General features: G+C 33.8%; 1 protein-coding gene across 1 annotated transcript in view; it reads right to left on the bottom strand.

Annotated features, from left to right (window-relative positions):
• Window positions 1–24,698, bottom strand: part of LOC106875377 (uncharacterized) — a 509,595-nt gene that overhangs the window by 240,432 nt on the left and 244,465 nt on the right. The window lies entirely within an intron of this gene.

Below are 24,698 nucleotides of genomic sequence, written 5' to 3'. Positions count from 1 at the left end.
ACTGTCATCAGCCACGTCAGCGATTTTCATTTCACTTATCTCAAGAGGTCTTCACAAGCAAAGTCATGCGAACCTAGCCAGTAAGGTGGCACAATTCAAAATCTAAAACGATGCATAGTGCATTGCAACCAACAATGTATAACAACATCTGATAGTCTAGTTGATCACATGATCATGTGAAATATATGTATATAAGGAGCAGGAATGGCTGTGTGATAAGTGGCTTGCTAACCAACCATCTAGTTCTGGTTTCAGTCCCACTACATGGTACCTTGGGCAAGTGTACTCTGCTATAACATCAGGCTAACCAAAGCCTTTTGAGTAGATTTGGCAGACGGAAACTGAAAAGAGACCATCGTATATATATATATACATATATATATATATATATATATATATATATATATATATATATATATATATATATATGCGAGTAAAAATAAATACAAAAAAGGTGGGTTTTTTTGTATGATTGTGTATAGAGGAATATATTATTTTGCTTAAAAGAGTTCCAACACTGTCTGTTTTTAATGTTTTATTTATATTCCTGCAGAACTAATGTGGGGTATAGAATATGGAATATACAATATATAATATGATATACAATATATAATAAAATAAAATAAAAATGGATGGCACCATGAAAGAAAGTATTGAATGTAGATGAAATATTGAGTGTTCAATATAAAGGATCAAATATATAAATATATAAATATAAACATATATATATATAAAGGCGACTCGAGTTTCAGGGCTATTTCCCTTCGTCATGGCCGGTATGACAGACTTTATATATATATATATATAAATATGAGTGTGTGTGTATATATATATATATGTATATATATATATATATATATATATGCATGTACATATATATATGTACATATATATAATTGCGTGTCTGTGTTTGTCTCCCCACCATCGGCTGACAACCGATGTTGGTGTGTTTATGTCGCTGTAATTTAGTGGTTCAGCAAATGGGGCCGATAGACTAAGTACTAGGCTTACAAAGAATAAGTCCTGGGGTCAATTTGTTTGACTAAAGGCAGTGTTCCAGCTTGGCCATAGTCAAATGACTGAAGCAAATAAAAGAATTAAAGAACATGCACATGTTGTTGAAATAAAGAAGAAAAGGTCAGATAATATGGTTGAAATTTTAATCAAATATCAAAGAAAGGTAATGAAGATGTAAATTAAATATTCTAAGGAGTCAGTTGAAATATCATGTAACATCAGTAAGACTGCTCTGAAAAGTTCAAGGTATGATATTCATAAATATATACACACACACTCTTATATATCTAATCATATACATACATGCATATATATATATATATATATATATATATATATATATATATAGGTGCAGGAATGTATGTATATATATATATATATGTATATATATATATATATATATGTATATATATATATATATATATATATATATATATATATATATATATATATATATATATATATATATATATGCATACATATATAGGTGCAAGAATGGGTGTGTGGTAAGTAGCTTCATTACCAACCACATGGTTCTCGGTTCAGTTCCACAGTATGGCATCTTGGGTAAGTGTCTTGAACTATAAACTCAGGCTGACCAAAGCCTTTTGAGTAGTTTAGGTAGACAGAAATTGAAAGAAGCCCGTTGTATATATGTATGTAAATATGTGTGTTTCTGTGTTTGTTGCTCTAACATTGCTTGACAAACGATGATGGTGTGTACCCTGTAACTTAGCAGTTCGGCAAAAGAGTACCAATAGAATAAGTACAAGGCTTACAAAGAATGTCCCAGGGTCGATTTGTTTGACTAAAGGACTGAACCTTGGACTCCTACCTCTACCCGGAATTCTTCACTGTACTCGTTGCCAACCATCACCTTACTGACAGCATCTCTGTACATGGCTCACACAGCTCTCACTAACCATGCATATATTTACATGTGTGTGTATTTGTGTCAGTGTTTGCATTTATGCCCCTGTTACTGAGTAGTTCAGTAAATAGTAATTGATGAAATAAGTACCAGACATAAAAAAAGAAATTGAGTATTAGAGTCAACAAACATATGAAGGCAACACTCTTGCATGGTTGCTGTCCAATGACTAAAACCAGTAAAAGAATAAAAGAATGAAAGATGTAAAATCTGTGTTGAATACAGATTCTTACTGAACACAACATCTGGGATTGGAATAATTTCCTTTTGCATCTTTTTCCCTATTTCTTAATTGCAAATTCAAGCTTTTTAATCCTCCCAAATACTATGAAGGAATGATTATCTCCCTTCAATAAACTATCTAACACCACATATTTGAATAACAATTTATAAATAAATTGATTGCTAATTCACTGGCCATTATATTTTTTAAAAAATGGATGCAAAATCAACTTTAGCATGTGTCACTGGATATCTAATTTTCTTTTTTATATTTTAGATGCAAGTATCAGTGTGAAGTTAAAAGTTTGCTTTCTAACCATGTAGTTTTAGGTTCAGTCCCATTTCCTGACATCTTGGTCAAGTGTCTTCTACTGTAACCTTGGATCAACCTAAGCCTTGTGAATAGGTTCAATAGACTGAAACTGATTTAAGCCTGTTGGGCATGCACACACAAACACACACACGTGTGTTTGTGTGTGTGTATGCTTCCATATCTTGACATAACATGGCTGTAAATGAGTGTCACTGTCATACAAGTGGGGTTATTCATTTCTGGTCTCCTTTGGAAATATGTCCAGTCATGGTGGAATATTTACTTAGCTTGGAAACATGTGAGGGCTGATGATGTGAAGAGCGTCCATGCATAGAAAATCAGACTCAACATATTCCATCTAACACATGCAAGCATGGAAAATGGGATGTAAAATTGATGATGATGGCATCAACAAAGATGATGATGATGAATATCTTAGACAAGGTTTTGTTGAAATGTAAAATTCTTATATGGAATTATTAGTTAGTTTGAATTTTTGTCATTTTGTTTTGCAGTCACTTCATTGTCATAAAGTCTCAGATATTTTAAAGAGTTCCATAAGACTGGTTCCATTAACCCTTTGCCTACTAATTACGCTCTTTTAATTTTGTGACCATGTACATTTGTTCACTAAATAAATTACTACATTGATTTAAGGCATATCACTGGTGACTCCTGTGATACAGAAAAAATATTATATTCATTCTGTACTGTATGATCACACACATTAAAGAGTGTTAAAATGTCTATTACACCTCCATTTATGGAATATTTTATCATTTATTCATGATTTTTTTTCTGAAGAGCATATTTCAGACTATGTTACGTATGCCTTAATGGCTTCACTTTCACAATTTATTATTTTTTTTATTAAGAACAGTGCTTCAGTGATGGTGATGATAGTGACTTGCACCCACTGGTATTGAACCTGATGCCTAAACTTTTGACGAATTCCATGTCTCCATACCAATTAATTCTAATTTGATTCCAATCTAAGAAATACAAAGAAATATGTATTCTGTGCATTTCCTAAAATTCAAATAATGTAGTATGAACCATAGCAGTATGTGGTATCATTAAAATCATCCCCATTGGATGACACTGGTGAATCCCATCATTGGCTTGGGAACAGGGGCTACAGGGGGTGCAAGCACATCCCTCTAAAATTTTTAGGGGTCAATGAAAATGCCTTGAACATCCTCCTGAAAAACTTTATTTGAATCATTATTTTTCCATTTTGGGATTTATGATTTTATTGATGTACAAATATAATAATAATGATTATTATTACACCTGTTTTCGTTTTGATATTAAGATCTCAAAATAAACTAGTTTGTAAAAAATTTGGGCCTGGGTTTGCAACACTCTAAACAAATCTCATTCTTGCACTTATGACTCCCATGAGATATTAAGAAAATAGCATGGGGAGTCACCAGTCACTTCCATGATTGGCAAAGTGTTAAAGGAATTGAAACGAAGTCAGTATCAGCTCACCTAACCATAAAAATAATGCAGCTAACTAGATTTTGGAGTTATTTTAGCAAGTTAGCATGAAATAATTATTGCTGACAGTTTGTTGTTCTCTTTCCGCCATATATTGCATAAAAAAATCTGTTTACTTTCTAAATTTAGAAGCACCAATCTGAATGATGGTGGTGGCTATGAAGAAATTTATATGAGAAGCATTGATAGAATATATATGTTTTGGAGATGCTAAATGGAATCTCTTAGATTAGCTGGACATCAGTACTGGCTGTATAAACACATACTTTCAAAAATCACCTCAAGTCTGATAAATTCTCTTCTTGAGAAAAAATATACTAGAAAAAATATACGAAAATAGCCTGCAAAGGAATATGCTGTTTTATTTTATATTTCATTTTATATGTTGTGCAATATATTTTTTTTAATGGCTATGTTTGTTTTTTAGTAAGTGCTAATAAGAGAAAGTAAAAACAAACAAAAAAGAAATTGGTGAGGTTGTTTTTTTTGTATTTGTGTTTTCGAAACTCTCCATCAAAGCACCAATACTTTAACCTCAAATATAGGGGGAGATAATTAATGGGGAACAGTATTCTGAGCGTATATTTTTTTTCTAAAGCTTCAAATTGTTTTTTTATAATTTTTATTTTTTTCATTTATTATTATTATTTCTTTTTTTTTTTTGGATAGTTTTTCCACCACCAACCATGCTATTATGTTGCATTGTTTCTCGACTATATTCATGAGCTGAAGAAAGAAGAAGTTAGAATGTAACAGTTGCAAATTTGACAGATAACAACTGAGTTTACCTCTCTTTTACTCTTCTCTTTAACTACAGTATATGTTACTGCTCTAAACTCTTCTTCCAACAGCTGCATTAACAGTTTTAACATCTTTTATAAATGCACAACCAGCCAAGAACAGACACTATTTTTCGTTCCTATTTTTCTTATTTTCTGGGGGTTTTTTTTTTTTTGCCTTATATCATTACTTTTATCTAAAGATTGCAGTTTTTTTCTTTTTTTTACCTCTTATTCTCCTTAGTCATCTTCCTTTGTCTTATCACCTACTTCCCACTCCTATTTAGAACAAGCTCTTGATCAGAAGAATTTTTTATTTTTTATTTTGCAGCTAGCTAATTAATTACTTGCAAGAGCCTGCTGACATAGTCTGAGTGATTAGGTGAGATGGAAATGATTATGTTGGAAGCAAAGTGAAGAGGCTTGTTCATCAAGGTGGACTACAGTTACTTGCAGTCATTTGTGATTAAATCAATATGTTGAAACTTCGATGTTTAGCTGGAAAATAGATGAGCAAAGAGTGTAGCTGAGAACAGTAATTCCAGTGCCTTTGACAAATACAAATGTGCTGTAGGAAGGCAGTATTGATCAGGAGCCATTTAATGTGGAAGTGGCAAAAATCTGGAAAGGAAAGGAGATTGGGTGGGAAATTTGTGCTCTTTATGAAGCTACTATCAGCAATGCTTATGATTTGGACTCGATCATATTATGACATGCATAGTCCATCATAAAAAATTTTTATCTTCTCAGTAGTTTTTGAAATGGGAATGTAAACACCTTGTCTTCTCATTTGTTTGATAGATTTACATATACTATAAAAAACATAACATGATACATATGCACACATGTATATATGTATGTATATAAATGTATATTTGCATATTTAAATACACACACACACACACACACACACACACACACACACACACACACACATATATATATATCTGTGTGTGTGTATATATCTATACACACACACACACACACAGTATGCTTAATGGCATCTCAACTGTCTTTGTGTTCTGAGTTCAAACTCTGCTGAGGTCAATTTTGTTTTTATCCTTTTGGGGTTGATAAATAAGTACCAGCCAAGTACTGGCGTCAAATGTAATTGACTTACCCCCTCCCCCAAAATTGTTGACCTTGTGCCAAAATTTGAAACCAATATTACAAGATTTTCACACACTCATCTTCATGATATGAAATTCTATTGGCATTATTTATAGCAGGTAAATGTAATTTGTGTAAACTTTATTTGCAGAACTTCTGTAATTGGAAGGAGAGAGAGCAAACAATAATCTCAACCTCAAAACCTATATTGTAAGCTTGCAACAGAGCAGATCCTACTGAAGACACTCAAAGTGCTGAATTAAAAGTAAGTCTTACATCTAAGTAAGCCATGATAGGTTTGGATTCAGAAAACCAAAAAAGCTGTCACAAATACTACATGGTATTTGATCAAGCAATCTTACAATTCTGCCAATTCATCATTCTGGATTGTTAAAACTTCATCAACTCTGAAAAAATGAAAAACAATGTTGATCTCAATGTGATATGAATACAGAGCCCAGAGAGTGGGATCAAGTACCACAAGGCATTCTTTCCAATATTCTTAAGACTCAACAGAAAAAAAAATACTTAAGTAAATATTTAGAAACCTCTGAACCTTAGAAAACCACCTCATTGGTACAGATGCATCATCACCATTCTTGCTACTGTAACATCTGGAGTGGTTGAAGAATATGTAGTTGTATTACCTTTCCGCTTTCACTTGTTTCAGTGACTGAACTGCGGCCATACTGGAGCACTGTCTGAAAGAGTTTAATCAGGCAAATTGACCCCAGGACTTATTCTTAAGTCTGGTATTTATTCTTTCGGCCTCCTATGACAAACTACTAAGCTACAAGGACCCAAAGCAACCAGAACTGGTTATCAAACGGAGATTTGGGCCAAAGACACACACACACATGTGTGCATGCATGCACATACATACATATATACATTGGTTTCTTCATGTTGGTATGGGTTAGCTGAGCACATACAGGGTGGGTAAAAATTGACACAGCAAAACATGACATTTTATTTATATTATTATTATTATTATTATCATCAGTATTGTTAGTATCATTATTATTATTATTATTATTATTATGGCGGTGAGCTAGTGGAATCATCACCACATACATACATACATGCAAACAGACAAAACAGGCATCTACACAGTTCCTGTCAACCAAATTCTCTCATAAGACATTGGTTGGTCCAGTGCTTGGAGACACTTGCCCAAGGTGCTGCACAGTGAAACTGAACCCAGAACCATGTGGTTGCAAAGCAAGTTTCTTAACCACACACAGATTTGTTTAAAACAACAAATATTCAGAAAACAGTAGGAAAACAGGTTAAATACCTGTACCCCATTCATTGAGACATGCATGAGTAATTTTGTCATTTATATAACAGAGGAAATTTATTATTGTATGTTAATTCAGGTTTAATGTATTTGCTCAGGACAAATAGATTGAATGCAAACAAATTACAACCATACCCTCGAGTGATCATAGCAAATCTTCAATAGAAATTAATACTTCTCATTTGGCCAAAACAACCAGATAATATTACCATGAGATAATGATATTATAGAACATTATCACCTAAGCAAATAAATATTATTTTCTCAAATAGTTAGTGCCATGGAAGAAAAATGCCAACTCGCATTTACTCTTCATTTCACCTTTATGCATGTAACTATATGGTTAAGTTACTTAAACTCCAAGAAAAGTCTATGATTCAGTTTATACTTGGAACCAGTATCTTTCACATATGCTGCTAAAATTTGTTGCTTTTTATATTATCATATTTATATTACAATATTCTACCTTTCTTACGATTAATTTTGTTAAAAAATGAGGATTTTATTAAAATAAATTTGTCATTAAATTTTATGGAAAATGTTACTTTAGATTTCTTTAAAACAGAGAATTCATATTATAGAACCAAGGTCACTTTCAGTTGGTTTAGTATCAGGAGGGTTAATACTTTTGCTACCAACTTGTCTGTAAAAGGTTAAACCTTTTGATATTCAAACCTGCCTGAAACAAGGTATAAATATCCGAGTTAGATAAATTGCTGAGAAGACAAGACATTTGGTTTCAGTTCTCACCTGAAGTTAATCTACTTTAACATATATCATATCTAAAGCTTCCAAAAACGGAATGAATATCTCGTCATGTCATTTAGCTATGCCTAAAAATTTGTTAGCTTGTGATGAAGGCAGAAATTAAAATTTATTCACCAGACAAGTTGATGAAGTGTTATGGATTAAGCTGAGAGAGACATAGACATATGTCGACATATAATGTCTACATGGTCTAAAAGAGATTTTCTGAAGAAAAATCATAAAAAACAGAAAATCAATGGGTCATTTTTCTTTTGCTTTTCTTTTTCTCTGGTTTTGAAACAATGCTGATAGTTGGTGGAATTAGAAAATCTGATGAATATATGCAGAAGAAATAGTAAAGTTTGATTGATTGGAAAACAAAATTGAAAGTAACAGCTATATAGAGAACACCTTATGTAGTTGAGGCAGAGTGACAAAATAAAATATATCTTTTATGACTCACTATCCAAAATCGGTATAAAGATAGCTGAAATCCAAGTTTAAAAGCAGCTAACTAAATCTGGTGATATGTATGTAAAGCATGAAAAAACCAAATTTTTTTCTCACATACCTTGGCAACCATTTTATTAATATATATTGTTGATGATGGACCCTAATTTTTACACATTACATCCAAGATGTTTTCTCCATTAATAAATGACAAATGTACTGATGCATGTCTGACTAGAAGCAGTTCAAATGTCTAAGAGATTACTCTTTTTACTTTTTTATCTTTTACAGAAAAAGAAAAAAAAAGAGCTTGATGCTAAAGACATTATTATTATTATTATTATTATTATTATTATTCTTTTTTGTGTGTGTATATGTATGTTTGTTTCACATAGCATATTTCTACTTAGACTTCAGCAGGTTTGTTCAGGTTTTCATTTCAGAACCCAAGATATGCTTCTTTGTTGACACTATTTCTCTTACAGCGTCATCTTGTCATCTGTAATAGACAATGTCAAAGAACATGCATCCCCTGCTACATATAAACACACAATGTTAAGCCACATAATCTTCACATACATACACACTGTATTGATTACTTTCAACTCATTCTGATACTACAGATTCTCTGGTTTTCTGCCATTTCCTTTCTTCCAAAGCAGTCTTTTAGTGGCAACAAACTCCCTTGATAATTTCCAAACTCTGAAGCAGGTATACATCCTGATGGAAATATACATGGATTTCTATAGCAAAACAAACAATTTTATGCCAATTTTCAAAAGTAGACATTTGTAAATTTCTTTTGAGGCTAAACATCTTTTTTTTTAACACTATCATGGATTGGAGGTAGTTTTTCAAAACTGTCACCTGGCTGTTCATATTTATTAAAATGCATCTGTAAAGTAGAAGTGGAACCGAAGTGAAGTAACTAGATTTGTGTATTTTGTCAAGAGACAGAGCACGTTAACTTTTACCACACTGCATTTTCTCTAGAATTGTTTCCCCTGCCACTGCCCTGTTACTACAGGGGACAAAACTCATACAGTGACATGATGCACCTACCGTGTGCTAAAGGTTAACTGCAATAAATATAACAGAATTTGTGAACAGTTGACTAATCAAATAAGAATTGTCTGTCTAAATTTATCATTATCATCATTATTTTTAATGTCCACTTCTTCATGCTTGCATGAGTCAAATGGAATTTGTTGAAGCAGATTTTCTATGACTAGATGCTCTTCCTGTTGCAAGCACCCACCAGCTTCTAAGTGAAATATTTTCTCATGTTTGGACATGTTTTCATGGAAGATTGAAAGTAAAGAACACTGCTTTAATGGTGGTGATGCACTTTTACAGCTATCACGTAATGTCAAGACAAGGAGACACAAATACAAAGACACTCATGTACACACATTGCATACACAATGAGCTTCTTTCAGTTTCCATCCAACAAAAACACTTACGAGGTTTTAGTTGACATGGGGCTATTGTAGAAAATACCTGCTAAGGTGCCATACAGAGAGATTGAGCTTGAAAGTACATTGTTGCAAAGCAAACTTCTTAACTACTCAGCCATATACTCTCTCTGTTGTAAGTTGTTCACAAGTAATTACTAAGTGTTTTTAATAGCCATTGGCTCTGAAACCCTCATACTATCGTTTGGATTATTTTGTACCAAATCATCTAAACAACTCCATATCTGGTTCTGAAATCTCGATTTTCTTTTTTTTTGTTTTTTTTTGTTTTTTCTTTGTATTTTGACTTTTTGATTTTTGTTTCATGTCAACCTTTGTCACAAATTGCAATCACAAAAATCAATCATAAATTTCATTAAACTGTCCTTTTGTTTCTTAATGTCATGAATTGCTGATGAACTTGTGTAATATTCACAAACACCAGTATTTTGTTTTTAACCTCAGTTCAAATGCAATATTATTCAAATTTTGGGAGGCATGTGAGAGTTACAAGCTTTGTTTTCCTAACTTTTCCAACTGAATTTTTCTTATTAACATTGGAAGAGATTCTCACTAAGATACATAAGTAGATTAAAGCAGATATGAAATATGTTGGTGCTGGCCTCTGTTGTTTTCAACTTCAATGCAAGTAATGTGTGTTTTTCAAAAAGCTAGCCAATAATTTGTACAAACTTAACTATCCTCCTAAAAAGAATTGTGAATATCACAGAACTTTATGGTATACATATAGTATGTGTGTATGTGTAAATGTTTGTACAAGTGTGCACATGTGTGTGTGTTCATACGCTTGTGTGTGTGTGTCTGTGTGTGCTCGTACTGATGTGTGTTTGATGAGAATCAAAGTGTTTGCAATAGTTCACATGGAGTGGTTTATTAACCCTTTAGCATTTAGATTACTTTGTCAAATATAATGTTTATTCACATTGCTTTGAATTTATCCTGCATTATCTTGTAGCCTTGATATTTCAATTATGTGATTATTTATTTTAAGACTAACATTGTAGGGTAGGTGTGAGAAGCTGGATTTGACCAGTTTGAACATAAAACAGGTAGAATACTTTGGCTAGTTATGGCCGGTTTAAATGCTAAGGGGTTAAAATAATTACACAAGTTCAGCAACCGATTTTTCAGTTTTCTTGCTTACCTGCATTATGACAGCTAACTGATTATAAACAGAGTTGACAAAAAACATAAATGGCCCAATGAAATCTAATATACATAGACAAGTAAGATTCAACATAGACCAGTAAAATCCAACTTCTGACACTCAAAAAAGGAACTGATGCCACTTAATAGTAATAACAATAGCACTGTTTTGAACCAAGCAAATTAAAAATTACACTTTGAGCATTTTTTTGTTAGCCAATCCTGTACTTCAGAATATAAATGGCCAAAATGTCAACCTGTTTATAAAAAATGAAATCACCTCAGAACTTAAGAAATTTCTCAATAAGCAAATAGCTATACTCAAGGAGTTCAAACATATGTGCAATTTGCCTGTCATCATTCTTTGAACATTACATTATATTATATTACTTGTTGGGTGCACATTGTGAGCCATGTATTGATAGATGGATAGATAGACGTTTATATAAGCCTTTTTACATACACACATATAAGCATATCTAAAATGCATATATAGTGTACTGTTCATTTATTGATAAATTCAGCAGAAAAGTACTCAATCCAGTGAGAGATAAAGAGATAAATATCATTTAAAGAATACAAGAGCTATACATGAGTTACATTAAATTTCATGCTTGAATTGGGCAGTAATCACAGTTTTATTGTGTACTAAACTACCAGTGACCCGCTGGGTCACCAATAGCTCAAGGTACCTGAAAAGACTGCACATCTCAAGAACCCGTGGTCCAATTTATGTGAAACTTGTTTTATTCCATTTGTATTCACATTTCAATGTTATCATACTTTCAGAGTATTTTCTCATTATGTGCCAGTTAGGCTTTTTATAAAGGTGTTCACAGTAAAGGACAATAACTCCAGGTTTCACTGCTTAAATTTACAGAAACAAAGCTGAAAAACTGCATATCTCAGGAATCCATGGTCTGATTTACACAAAACTTCTTTTATTCTGTTTGTATTCACATTTCAGGGGTACCTTACTATGAGAGTATTTTCCTATTATTTGCCGGTTTGGCTGTATAAAATTACAAACAAGAATTGCATGCAAGCAAGCACACATGTATGCAAGCAAGTAAGCAATCACAGAGTTTTAGTAGTATATAAATTATGTGCAATCTGGCAATCATTCAGGCTAAAAAAGCATGGCTATTCCATGAGGAAAGGTAGAGGAAAAAAAAAGTTACAAGATAGAAACAAAAAGAAGAAAAATTACAAGGAAAAACATGAAGAAAATATTAGCAAACACTTTAAGAGAAAAGGACAATGGTCCCTTCAATCAATACAAAAAGAATATTGTTAATGTGTGCTTACATCTAAAAAAACTCTGACTAGTGGGATAAACAAACGTGTGAGAGGCTAAAGTGTGTTAAACTATATGTCCAAGTCAGTGAGGGAGCATCTTCCAGTCTGATATCAGAAACTTATCAAGATGCATATATCTTGTAAAAATCTCTGATCTTGAGTGTAATAGGTCAGTGTAATCCTTAGATCTAATAAGGACATGTGTTGTTTCAGTTATATGCAACTTGTGTTTTATTGATAACTTAGCGTGAGGCCTAGATCTCTTTATGATATTCTGCATGTTCTTAATATCTATTTTTCCATGCTTGACTAGGTCAAACAAGATGTTAAGGCAGGCTTTTCTATGGTTGGATGCTTTTCCTGTCGCCAATCCTCACCTGTTTCCAACCAAAGTAACATTTTTGTTAGTCTATAAAACAATGCACAGCTTGGACATGATTTTGTAAAGAATGTCACTATTTGTGCGATTGGTACTTTGTTTATAATCAGCACACAAGACAAAGAGAACACACACTCAGTCCTGTGAACGCGCGCATGCGCGCACATATGTGTGTCTTTGTACCTCTGCTAGTTCCTCCCCCACTGCTTGACAACCGGTATTGGTTTGTTTACATTCAATAACTCAGAGATTTAGTAAAAGAAGCTAATAGAATAAGTGTACAGAGGCTGATTTGTTTCACTAAAACTGTACAAGGTGGTGCCCCAGCATAGCCATAATTCAATGACTGAGTGAAGTAAAAAATAAAATTTACACACACACACACATACATATATATATATATATATATACATACATAAGTTTTTATATATATATATATATATATATATATATTTGTGTGTGTGTGTGAATGCATGTATGTATACACACATGTATTTATAAACACACTTACACACACACATGCACAATACAATACACACTCATATACAAGCCACACACACACATACACATACACACACAAACACACACACACACAAACTCACATTTACACCCCCCCCCCCGCCTTCCATTCACATATATTGTTTAATGAGATGATAGACAGCTTCATGGTGTTCTGATGTAACCTGAACCATCTAACGCAGTCTTTGACTTTCGCTATTAGCAATTTCAATGACATATTTAGAGCAAGTCTTGTAATTGACCTCACCTTCACTGTCACTACTCTACCGTCCATCACACAAACATAGGGTTCAAGTTTGTTGTACAAAATTGCTATCATTAAATCTGTTTAGCTATTAGGCCAAAGCATGCCTGCGTGTACATATGTGTATGCGTGCATGTGTAAGTGTGTGTGTGTTTTCTCACATATGCTTGTTTTATTCAGCATGTGTTTTTATATGTCTTCCTCCCCCCTTGCTTTTCAACTCTCTACAATTTCAATGCAAGAATCACCTAAATATGCTTATTTAATGGTTGGCATTAAGGTCATGATGACTGACTGATATAGTTTATATATGTAATTCTGCCACCAGCCGCTCAGAAAAGAAAAAGAAAACACACACATAAATAAAGCAAAAGACAACAACAAACATAAACGAAAATTTTCATTAAACACTGCTGCTGCACTCTGTCCAGTTTCTGCTGCCATTGTGATTGCTACTGCTGCTGCTGACGATGATTAGAATGATGGGACTGGTAACAGTCCATGAGGTTGATAATGATGAGGGCTGATAATGATGAGGGAGTGGTAAGTTTGACAACAAAATGGAAGTGCTACTGCTCTCTGACACAGCAGTAACATCTAATATTGATTTGTAGTAGTAGTAGTAGTAGTAGTAGTGAAAGTAGTAGTAGTAGTGAAAGTAGTAGTAGTAGTAGTTGTTGTTGTTTAGTACCAGTTTAAGTCTAAGCAGACAGACTTATGATGACAGGAAATCTAGCCGTGACCATCCTGTCGTTTTGCATGATATATACTACATCGACCAATTTGCCTTTTCATTTAAGACAGATGGGAGATTTGACTGCTGTTTCTAGCAACTTGAAGCTATGTTTATCTTCCATCGGTTTGACCTCTTCCTACTCTGTCGGATTAGCTTTGGGGTAATTTTAAATGGATGGTCAGAGGTATGGTCTGAATGTATTACTGAAATCAACTTAAATGGGTTCAATCTCTCATATACATATCCGTCTGTCTGTCTGTCTATTTATCTATCTATCTATCTATCTATCTAGCCAGCCAGCCATTCATTCATTCATTCATTCATTTATCTATCCTTCTCCATGGCCAGACAGTTTTTCACAGAAGGCTGGAAATGAACAACCTTGCTTATATGACAGTGATGTTCATTTTACAACCATCATGTAATTTTAGATAAGGGTAAATACATACTGACACACACACACACACACACACACACACACACACACACACACACACACACACACATGTGGTCTTCTTTCAATTTCCACCCATCAAAAGGCTTTGGTCAGCTTCGGGCTATAGTAGAAGACACATGTCTAAGGTACTGCACAATGGGATTGAACCCAAGACCACATGACTGGGAAACAAGCTTTTGAGCTACACCTACATCTATCTGGCTATTTATGTAGATAGATAGATAGACAGATAGACAGATAGACAGGCAGTCAGACAGACAGACAGATAAACAGACTGACTGACAGGTTCTTAGAGTGGAAAAAAGAAAAAAGGGAAAGAGCAGGATCTAATTCCAGTTCATGACTGGCACTATATTTATTGAATTTGGAATGATGAAATGCAAAGTTAGTCTTGGTGTGATTTGAACTGAAACTGTAAAGAGCCAAAAGAAAAATCAGATGTTTTGTTGCTGTAACAATTCTGCTAATTGATTTTCTATCCTGTACTGGAAATAATTCAATCAATCACAAAATTCTTTTAAAATTAGGCTGGCATTGAACCAATGTAAGAAAGATTATTATTACTGGCCATTTGTTGTTGACAGACTTATATCTGTGCGGTTCTATATCTTTCCAGCTCTAACTATCCTGTTCTTTTCCTAGGCACAATACAAGATGCTCAAATCACATTATCCAATATGTATATATATCTTTGTATATATATATATATATATATATATATATATATATCATGTGATCACATGACCAACCAAACTATCATATGTTACACATTGCTGGTCAAAATACATGTTTCATTGTTCTAGTCTTTCAAAGACACCACCCTGCTGGTCAGGTGAGTAGGCCAACATTCCCTGCTGATCGAAAGGGGACTTGGAGTAATATGAAATGTGTTTTGGTTAAGAACACAATGCATTGCCTATCTAGGAATCAAACCCACAGTCTAGCAATCATGACTGCAACAGCCTTATCACTAGACTCCACACCTTCACACACACACACACACACACACATACACAATCTTAAACATAAAGAAATAGGGATTTTAGATACGGGCAAGTATCTTGTTCACACTCTGTTATGGTCCAGAGCTGGCTAACCACATTGAATGATAAGGAATATTCAGAGTTGTTTAGGATAAACATTTAAATGTATTTAATTTCTTAAATAAATTGCACTTCATATTTGAAACTCTGATGAAACTGCAAAGTGTTACTCAGACACTCAACTATGCATCTACCACATCTTATAGTGGAAACAGCTGTAAGCTAATGAAGTTCATAATATAATTATTTATTCCTTTGTCATCTCCTTTCTTATTACCACTCTGTACTCGACTAACTCCTCATTCAGAGGCATACACATATTGAGTTGTACATCAGGTTATTAGTATCACAATGCTTAATCAAAATATATGTGTGTGTATATTTGTGTCTCCCTATCTTGAATTTGTAGGATTGTTGTAAATGTATGCGTGTCATTCATTTCCAGTATTCCATGAAAACATGTCTAACCATGGAGGAAATATTACCTTGTTTAAAAATTGGAAAAGTTTGGCAACAGGAAGGGCATCCAGCCATAGAAAATCTGCTTCAATAAACTCCCTTTGCCCCATGCAAGCATGGAAAATGGACTTTAAAATGATGATAATGATGTTGTTGATAGGTTTGGTGATTATACTGAGGCGTCTAATTCCATTTGCAGTGATGATTTGGTAAAAGTCCCAGAGCTGTGACTCTCAACCTCTTTTTGACTTTGAGGTGGACTGGGGTCAAAATTAAAAAAAAGATATTTGCAGCACTGGAGAATAAATAACTTATTAATGGCACACTTCATTTAGGAACTTTAAAAAGAAAGCAAAAGAAAATCTGTGGCTTAAAGTTAAAAAATTCAGAAAAAACATAGAAAACTGCTGCTTATCTTGTCAGCAGTGTAGCATTGGTAGGGCAACATGTGTGGTTGCTCTGGGCACAAAATCCCCCCCCCCACCACAAAAAAAAAGAAAGAAAAAGAAAGAACTGATAAACTAGATATAAAATTGTATGCATTCCTCACAATATTTGCCTTGCACCAGGTGCTGGCAGCTCATGCTATGCCACCGTATCATATACTTGTTCATTCATTGGTTTTACATTGGTTTCTTCATGTTGGCATGGGTTAGCTCAGCACATACAAGGTGGGGCAAAATTCACCCAGCAAAACATTTGACATTTTATTTATATTATATTATCATTATTATGGTGGTGAGCTAGCGGAATCATCACCGCACCTGGTAAGATGCCTAGTGGCATTTCATCCGTCTTTACGTTCTGAGTTCAAATTCTGCCAAGGTCAAATTTGCCTTTTATCATTTCGGGGTCGATAAATTAAGTACCATTTGCATACTGGGTCGACCTAATTGACTGGCCTCCTCCCACAAAATTCCAGGCCCTGTGCCTAGCGTAGAAAAGAAAGGATTATCATTATTATTCAGGTGGTGAACTGGCAGAATTGTTAGAATGCTGGGCAAAATGTTTAGCGATATTTCATCTGCCGCTACATTCTGAGTTCAAATTCCACCAAGGTTGACTTTACCTTTTATTCTTTCAGGGTTGATAAAATAAGTACCAGTTGAACACTGGAGTCGATGTAATCAACTTAACCCTTCCCCAAAATTGCTGCCCTTGTGGCAAAATCTGAAACCATTATTTACGGTGGTGAGCTGGCAGAATTACTAGCATGCTGGGCGAAATGCTTAGCAGTATTTCACCTGTTGCTACACTCTGAGTTCAAATTCCGCCGAGGTCGAATTTGTCTTTCATCCCTTCTGGGCCAATAAGATAAGTACCAGTTGAGTCCTGGGGTCTATGTAATTGACTATCCATCTCCACACAAAAATTTCAGGCTTTGTGCTTATAGTAGAAAGGTTTTTTATTATTATTATTATTATTATTATTATTATTATTATTAAGGCAGTAAGCTGGCAGAATTGTTAGGATGCCAGGTGAAACTCTTAGCAGCATTTCGCCTGTTTTTATGTTGTGAGTTCAAATTCTGCTGAGGTTGACTTTGCCTTTCAACATTTCAGGGTTGATAAAGTAAGTACCAGTTGAGTACTGGGGTCAATGTAATCGACTTATCCCCTCTTCAGAACTTGCTGGTCTTGTGCCAAAATTTGAAATCATCATTATTATTATTATTATTCATTTTGTTCATCATATACAACTACATATGTCTTTATCATTATTCTATTTATTTTATTCAATTTTTAAAAAAGTTGAAGCATACATACCCAGCCTTAGAAACCATGCCAAATCAGATTTGAACCTGGTGCAGCATCTCTAACACTCTCACTCTCCCATTCTCTCTGTGTTAATTCTCCCTCAAATCAAAACCTACTGTATTGGAAAAGGAAGGACACAATGGACAGACTATCTAAATAATGCATCTTTGGATGTACAGACAAAGAGGATGGATTTGGTTGGTCACTCCATCTCCGAGAAACAGCAGCTAAATTTACCTTAAATCACACCATGTTTACTGTCTTAAAAATTTGATTGGACTGTCATGGCTGGAATATTGTTGATCATTTGTTACAGAGCTAACCAATATAACAGCAATGACAACAATAACATTGCCATTAGTATTGTGAAATAATAAAAAAAAATTAAAAACTCATTAAAGAATGTTGTTGTTATTGATGACGACAATGACAATGATTATGATGAGAAGGAGGAATAGGATGGGGGAAAAGGAAAAGAGGAGGAGTAGGTGGAGGAATGAGAATGAAAAAGGGAGGAACAGGATGACATAGCTCAACTTGACAACAAAATGAGTGTGGTGATATGAGTTGGTTGTCTCTTGTTTTTCCTTGTTTATGACATTTGTTTAGGTTGTTATTAATCTTCTTATTTCTTCTCTCACTCTCTCTGTTTTTCTCTCTTGTCCTTTCTCTCTTTCTATTCCATAGTCCTTCCTCTTATACTCTCTCTCTCTCAGCTTCTGTCACATTTGTCTCTCAATTTCTCAGTCTACATATCTTTCACAATTTCTCTCAATCTCTTCTCATCCTCTTCACATACACTTCTGTCTTCTTTTCTTCAAACCATTCTCTCTCGCTCCCTCTATCTCTCTTCCTTTTTCTCTTCATCTGTCTTTCTCTCATTATCTATATGTTCATCTATAATTTCTCTTCCTAGCCTATATTTCCTTTTAATTTCTACCTCTTATTTCCCCCCCACTCACTCTCCTTTTTTCTTCTTTGCAGACTCTATATTTTTCATATAACATTCTCGTCCTTCCTTCCTCTCATTCCACTCTGCAGTCCTCTAACTGTCTCATTTTCTTTCTGTCATGGTTGTCTCTCAATTTCTCTATCTTTGTATCTTACCTTTCTTATTTTCCCTAAATCAATCCTGACTCCCACGTCGCTCTCTCTTTCCCTCCATCTCTCTCTGCTCCTCTCTTTCCATATCTCCATGTCTTCTTCCTTTCCTTTCACACATAGTTAGCTTGATTAATTAGCATCCTCAAAGTATGGACATTTTACAGACCGATGCCTTATCATCAAAGAAACAAAGCAACATCATATGATGTGAAGCTAATGATAAATGTGATGTTTCTCCATCATTGCTGAAGATGACCAACACCCAGGATTGGCTTGTATGTCTATGGTCTGCTATTAGGCATATATTACCTGTTTGGTAAGTAGCTTGCTTATGAACCTTATGGTTCCGGGTTCAGTCCCACTGCGTAGAACCTTGGGCAAGTGTCTTCTACTATAACCTCGGGCCGACCAATGCCTTGTGAGTGGATTTGGTAGACAGAAACTGAAAGAAGCCTGTTGTGTATATGTATATATATATATATATGTATTTGTATGTATATACTTGTGTGTGTGTGTTTGTCCCCTCAAAATCGCTTGACAACTGATGTTGGTGTGTTTACGTACTTGTAACTTAGCAGTTCAGCAAAAGAGACTGATAGAATAAGTACTAGGCTTACAAAGAATAAGTCCTAGGGTCGATTTGCTTGACTAAAGGCAGTGCTCCAGCATGGCCACAGTCAAATGACTGAAACAAGTAAAAAAGTAAAAGAGTAAAGAGTAATATATATATATATATATATATATATATATATATATATACACACATTCACACACACACATATATATATAGACACATGCATATATATATATATATATATATATGTATATATATATATATATATATATAGACATATACATACACACATGCATACAGACATATATGTTGTGCATGTGTATCTTTGTACCTCTTCGTCTTGAAATCATGTGATAGTTGTAAATGAGTGTCACTAATTTCTAATCGTCTGTGAAAACCTATCTGATCATCTGGAAATATCTCATTTGGAAACTAGTGAGGATTGGCAACAGGAAGGGCACCCAGTTGTAGAAAGTCTAACACCACAAGTTCTGTCTAAGTTACAAAAGCATGGAAAAGCAGATATTAAAACATGGATAACGAGGATGATGATGATGATGATGGCATTCATTTTTGTACATCTCTATATAATCCTTTTAATGAAGACAAATTCAATAATTTACGGGAAATTAAAAACAAATGTGCCTCTTCAGTTTTCATATGAGAGCTTAATGGATTTGAGTTCCATCCTTAGAAGCCTTTAGAAAAAGTAGAGACAGTAAAAAGTTTCATAATAGATTCTGATATCCTTCTTTATTGCCATGATCCAATATGTCAAAACCAGAACCCTCTTTGTTAAATGTACTTTAGTTAGCAGCCAGTGACCTGACAGCATTTGTGTCACTTGGTTGTAATTGAGTCTTTATAAAGACATACCACCTATGACATGGATTTATTCTTCATGACAGAAGTGTTAGATGCCTGCCTGAGCCTCTTACAACAGTTACATCATTTAAAGGAAAGACTAGCAATTAATCCACTTGCCTTGCTACTTCCAGATGAATAAAAACATCATTGATTTGTGTCAATCTTTATTTGTTAGTTTAACATTTCCAGGTATGAAACGTAATGTATTTCATAAAGAATAGAGACATTGTCATCCAGTGTTATGTTTGAAGGACCATCTCTCTGTTAGGAGATGGTCACTGTCAACAACTCTAATATTCTCTTCTCTACAAGCATCTTTTATAATATACTGTGATGAAAAGAAATCATTTCAGCAATGGGTTCAAAATTATTGAGAAAATGATTTGAACCAATGTATTCTATCCATTTTATTCTATAGCTTTGGCATTTCAAATATGAACTGCAGAAACATGAGAAAACTAAAGGAATATGAAATATACAATTTTCCGTATAGTTATTAGAAATAGTTTATATTTAGACTAAATTTCTAGATGATAATTAAAATATAGCCAAAATTATTGTAAAGCAGTTATTGCTTTAATTATTATCTCACCAAGTTACCATTTTGCTACACAGTGAGAATAAAATAGGTTCGGCCAAAGAAATCATTTACTAATGCATTCTGTTTGTTTAAGTAAAGCTATTTCCTTTCATTTTAACAAAGCGTTTACACAATACTTGTTCACATAGCTTTTATGACAGAATCTGTGAGAAGTCTGTTCTAAATGTGCGTGCGTGCGTGCGTGCGTGCGTGTCTATTACCTAGCCATCCAAGGTAGTGTTGCAGCATAGCTATTGGCCAATGATGGGGGAATTTTAGGGCTTATAAATCTAATATTTTCCTATCTGTCCTTAATACCGGTTCCCATATGCTAGTCATATCTGCACTCACTCTGCTTAGGAGGTTGTTGTGTTCTAGCCTATGTGCTGCTTCTTTTAGTTTTTGTATTTTCCAGTGGTGTTCTCTGCCTATTATTTTAACTTCATCCCACAGGGGGAAGTGGTCTCCATTTTTCCATACATGATCAGCTGTACCCGATTTATCAATATCTCCTCATGTCACAACAAACAAGATGAGGACAAATATTCATCAAATGTAAATAATGTAAATAATGTACATAATTCCTCATCTCTTAAATATAGAACTGAGAAATATAAGAGTTTTAATTATTTTATCATGGGGGTCCAGTAGAGTTAAACAGAAATCAAAAGGATCCATGGGGAAAAAATGGCTGAGAATCACTGGTCTCAACAAACAGCAAAAACTTCCATGAATGCAAAGGTTTTACAGAAAACTTTTTCATTCAAGCCTTTTTCCTTCAGTTCTAAGATGCCACAATAATCTGTTAACTCTTGTCTTACCATAGTTTTAATGAAATACACTGCCTTTGTTTCAGTTAATTTTGAAATAATGAAGAACTTAGCAAAATAATTATCATTTTTAAGCTGGGGTTTTAAACATAAATTAACATGAAATTTCGATGGAAAATTTAATTTAGATCACTTTAAAATTGAAAGTTTGTGTTACAGAACCAGGACTTGCATCAGGTGGGTCAGTAGTAAAAGGGTTAAGTGAGATATACATCTAGTTCATCGCATTTATTTGGCCATTGTCTTCACAAGAGATAACAGTGATTACCATCACATATTAGTGACCCACTATTTATGATGTTAAATTAGTGGTTCTCAACTAGGGTCCATAAGGCCCCAGAGGACCCATATAAGATTTTTGGGGGGTCTATGCAGTAAAATAGTAAAATTGACTGCTATAGTATTTTAAGAGCCCCTGAAAAAATTTTCTTTAGATGTATGTATTGCAAGAAACAACCACCTTTCTTTCTCTACCATTTCACATAGTTCAGCCTACACAAGTTAATATGTGAAAAACAAAATAGGAATTACGAAAAAAGTTTCCAGCAAACTAGTTTATAAATATTGAATGGCTACAGAGGTCCATAAGAATAAAACAGTAAAAGGACCATAGATAAAAAATGGTTGAGAACTTCTCTGTTAAATGATAACTGAATCTTCCTTTTACAATAAATAAATAGATAAGTAAATAGATTAAATGTGATTCCACATAACAGATTAAATATGAATTCTGAATATTATTGCTAAATATAATTTTTAATTATCACTGCTATAATGGAAATAGATTTTCTCCCTCTCATAAATGGATGGCCTAATGAAAATGAAACAGAATCTTTGTTATAACAGAAAAATATATTTATCAGGAAACAACTTATAAGTGAGTGTATATTATATGGCACATAGAAAAATATTATACATAAATATCAGAAATGATAATATGTACTTGGTGATGAAAATAATTTGTAAAATGAAGTAAAACATAAAACATTCTTATATTATGGGGTGACATGTAGATGTTTGTAGTCTGGCAGGCAAAATGGTGCATGTTCCCACAAAGAACGGTGAGGGAGAAGTTCTGAAAGAACCATTCCTCCTTGTAAGTTCATTGCTACAGATAGTGATCTCTGTTCCAATACAGTAGGGAAGTGGTTCAGTGGAGGTCCTGGGATATTGAGCATTTCCACTTATATAGATTTGAAAAAAAGAATAAAAAGTATATCAGAGAGCTGTTGGGACTTTGTATATAGATTTTTTCCTGTATAAGTCCAGCTAGCCATCACTTGTGAGTGAGTATGTCTTGGTAGCATGTACTATGCTTTCACTAATTGTTTGAGGTGCTTATGTAGTGGCGAGCAGACATAACCACCCTCTTAGACCTTCTATTCTTTTCTCCAGGATGTAACTGCTGGAGGAAGAGAAGGTCGCACCACACCAATCAAATTTAGATTATTTGTTTTATTTATTCTTTAATTTATTATCTATTGTATTTGGAGAACAGTAGTGTTATTGGCTACATGTTTCCAACAGGAAAATCACTGGGTCAATGCATTTATGAGGGCAGAGCAACAAGGAAATGTCACCCTCACTATCAGAAATGTGCAACTTGGTTGAAACAAATATTACACAGCATATTTATCTGAAATAACTGGTGGGAAGGGCTCAGATTTCACTTGATGTTTAAAATTTTTACTAATAGATAGGAGTGCAAAGTACATGCTTGCACCATGCATGCACATGTGCACTCTCTCACACACACACACAAATGCATGCACACACAACACAAACACAAAAACACACACACACACACACACACACAAATTCATGCATACAATACAACCACACACACACATGTATGTGCATGTGCACATACATGCACACACACACACAGCACAAATGCATGCACACACAACACAAACACAGCACAAATGTATGCACACACAACACAAACACACACACATGCATGTGCATGCACACACACATGATGAATTTTGGTCAACCTGTGACTGTTGTAAAAGACACTTGCTCAAGATGCCATAGTTGTGAAACAAACTTTTTAATCACATAGCATCATACTTATACCGTATTTATATCAGGGACAGTTATTGATTATATATATGCCATAGTAGTAGATTATATTTCATCAAGCGTAGTTCATTAGAAAATTACATGAACATTAAAATTTTTAAAACTTAACTTCACTGACTCACTTCCCACAATGCAATATCATTGAATTTACATGTGCAAGATATCAGATGATAGTAGAAATGTTTTGCTCACAGTCAAAGTTATTTATCATTTTCAATCAGATACTGTCCTCTTCCTGTCCTGATGCCATTTTTAATGGGGAGAAAAATATGGAAAATGAAATAGAATATCTTTTGGATTAGATACTAGAAATTTGTATTAATAAATACTGAAAGGAAAAAAAAAAAAAATTCTGAAATGCGATTTACATAAGAAATCCCTTAAAAAAAGTGGTTTTGTGGCAGAAAGTTTAGATTTGAACAAAATCTTGAAATTCATTCAACTGTAAAATTACCTTCCTCTTGCAACACTGCAAAATTTCCTAAGCTATTGAGAAGGTTTTTGAGAAGGTTTAAAAATAATTGCAAAGATTATTCTAGTAGCATTTAAATATATGAATGTGTATGCATGTACATGCATATGTATATGTGGTGTGTATATGTGTATGTATGTATTTTATATAGAGAAATTTACAGGCTGTGCTATTTTAAAGACAAGATCTTTAAATTAACTTATAATCCATTATATGAGCATGTTATTTATATATTTTATAAATTTTCCATCCATTTCTGTGTTCACTTGGTTTATTTTTATCACTCCTGTTTTATTTCAG

Source organism: Octopus bimaculoides, chromosome 6 (assembly GCF_046866305.1).
Source record: "Octopus bimaculoides isolate indiv1 chromosome 6, ASM4686630v1, whole genome shotgun sequence".
NCBI lineage: Eukaryota > Metazoa > Mollusca > Cephalopoda > Octopoda > Octopodidae > Octopus > Octopus bimaculoides.
Note: the sequence above shows the minus strand (reverse complement) of the source record. Positions and strands in the feature narration are given on the sequence as shown.